The sequence below is a fragment of the Halyomorpha halys genome, unplaced genomic scaffold (genome assembly GCF_000696795.3).
Source record: "Halyomorpha halys isolate HHAL.00 unplaced genomic scaffold, Hhal_1.1 Scaffold2605.1, whole genome shotgun sequence".
NCBI lineage: Eukaryota > Metazoa > Arthropoda > Insecta > Hemiptera > Pentatomidae > Halyomorpha > Halyomorpha halys.
In genome coordinates this window covers 27,065-29,853 of record NW_027108982.1, presented here as the reverse complement: position 1 = coordinate 29,853, position 2,789 = coordinate 27,065, and positions in this window count along the sequence as shown.

Here is a 2,789-nt window from a genome sequence, read left to right as displayed (position 1 = left end):
TTTATTTCTAATATAAAATTTATAATTCATAAATTGATTTTTATGAACCCTAAACCGATAAAGTTGATAATGGGTTCTTTTAACTTTATTATTATTATATATTTATATGTCATAAAGCCATTAAGGTGTTACGGTTTACCGGGACATTATGATAAAAAGTTGCTTTATTAAGTCAACTCTAAGCAGAAACTTTAAGCCCTTTAAACTGCAAACTCGTTTAATGATTCCTTTCATCTCTGACATATTTAAAGAGAGGACGATCCAGGAGGAATATTGCCGCCGAACTAAGAGGATTTCAACTGTACTCTCCCTTGACCCAGTTCCTTACATCTCCCTTCCTCTAAATTATGAGCGGTGTCAGTTTTACCACTTTTGTTCCAAGGCTTGTTCCCTTTACGCTTTCAAATCCGCTCTTATTTGTCTCTAACTTGCAATAAGCCACAGCCTCCACTGGTTGGATTGATGTGCTTTAATTATAATTGTTTTAAATGAAAATTATAAAACATTTCAGTAGCCAAGTTTGTAATGATTGCGTTGTTGAGTTATTATTTTTTCCTCAAATTTTGAATAGGAGTTCAAGATGCTGCCACCTAGTGATAAATATATGAACGTCGTGGTGCACCCTATGGACTGTACAGGTTAAGACAGAGTGAACAGTCTACCCAGAGTAACATCATAAAGCTCATGTTCAGCAATCATGACGAGTGAGTGATTCCTCACCAAACCCAGGCGAAGGAACAGTGACAGGATGAGGGAGTGGAAAGAACATGAAAGAAGAGCCAGTCTTAAAGCTCTATCCAAAACCTCAATAGCCCATCACCAATCATCCACAAAGTTAACTACACTATCTTCCATTATTTCTCATGACCCCATTTAAATCAATACTCAAAATTAATTTAAATACTAACCTAACTCTTATTCATTATACAATATTGTAAACCCTTTTGGCAAAACCCAAAAATAATCAGTTGTATAAATAATTCAAGAATGGAGGTTTTATTTTAATTTTTACTATACTTAATTTATTTAAAATACAGTCCACTGCATATATACCAGCTTACCAGCAAATTATAATTAATTCTGGTACTATCCCTCAAAATTTTACTTCGGGGAATATCCGGATTAAGCAGTGTACAATTTTATTAGCTACGTAGTATAGGGCATTGAGTATTATTATTCTTCAGGTCCAAAGAATCTGATATGCTTGATTTTCAAAAATTTTACTGTCCCCAGTCTCGAGGGATTATTATTAGTGACTGAATTGTATTACAGTAAAGAATATAAATAGTGCCAAATAACACGCCATTAAAATTCTAAAATACCTATAATTTTATGTACTTCAAATTAGTCTAAAGATTTTCAAAATCATGTATTGCTAAAATTAAAAAAAACAACCTATTTATAATTGAACAATATTCCTATCATCACTACATTCACAATGTTATAGATTCATGGACTCTTATAGAGTTACCAGAACTTTTACTTAACATTTTTTGTTTTATCTTATTTAAATTTTTGTAAAGTAAAACGTTGTACGCAATAATATTGGAAGTACAAGATTAAAACAAATCAAAGAAAGTTTTGGGCTGAGTCTAGAACTCTATACTAGAATGTCTTAGAAGTTGTCGTTGACACAGAGACCCAACCCAAGCGAATTTCGGTCAGTCAGTCTTTGTCTGAAGTCTATGGCTCAGTTGATTATTAAGTTATAGTGGTCTTCATTTGTGTATAGTCCTAGTTAAGTTCAAAGTTTGGTCACTTCCTGGGACTCTGTGTGTGAGATTAGTCTAGCATTTCTTCCGGGTTATTTGAGGTGTTGATGTTGACTCAAAACTGTAAAATTGAAATTATTATAAACCTTGTGTCCAAGTGTAAGAAAATAGATTGGCCAAAATTTAATGGTGATACCATCGATTCAAATATAACTATAACTTTGTATTCTATATAGCTATTACATTAAATTAGAACAATAAGCACAATAGTCATTTCTTACAGAGGTCTCTAAAAAAATTGGAATGATTAATGAATTAATGTAATTATTGAAAAACGTAAAATTAAATAATGAAAAATTAACCTTGGAGTGTTGGTAAAAGAATATATACTGACTTCCTCAGTACATACATACTTCAGTAGTTTCATTTTCCACATAGATCTGTTCTCTATTTACGTTTCTTCTAATTAGTAATGATTTCAATTTAAATGAAAACAGAAAATAAAAAATTTTCAAGATATCATTATAATATGCATTTATTCACACACACCTAACTCTTACGTAACGATTTATGATCAATAATTCTTAGTAAGGTACAGAGGTCAATCCTCCCCATTTAAACCAACAGCATGTTAAGGTGACAACATTTTAAAAAAATTGTCTTGTATACATTATGTTTAGAGTGTTTAAAACAAGTGTTTTTATTCTTTTGGATATCCACTTTTTATTTTTATTTTTATATCTTATCAACTTCTTTGTATTGGGGTCAGCTTATTTTCATTTTTTAGAAGTTTACATTGAATTCTGTAGATCCTTGGTCTATTAAGTTTTGAAATAAAGCTACTTTATTGTGGTTTGAAAACAAAAATATAATAAATACCTTCTCTTTTGAAATTAAAATGTTAATAAAAGGAAGATGGCCCGCGGGTGCGGTCAAAGAAAATTCAAATAGTGATTAAACTAGTTATATTGAGCCAACGTTTCACCCCATGTAGCAGGGCTTCATCAGAAAGAATATTGTATCTTGTATGAAAATTGTATATTGTATTTTTTTCCCCATATTATATTTAATGTATCC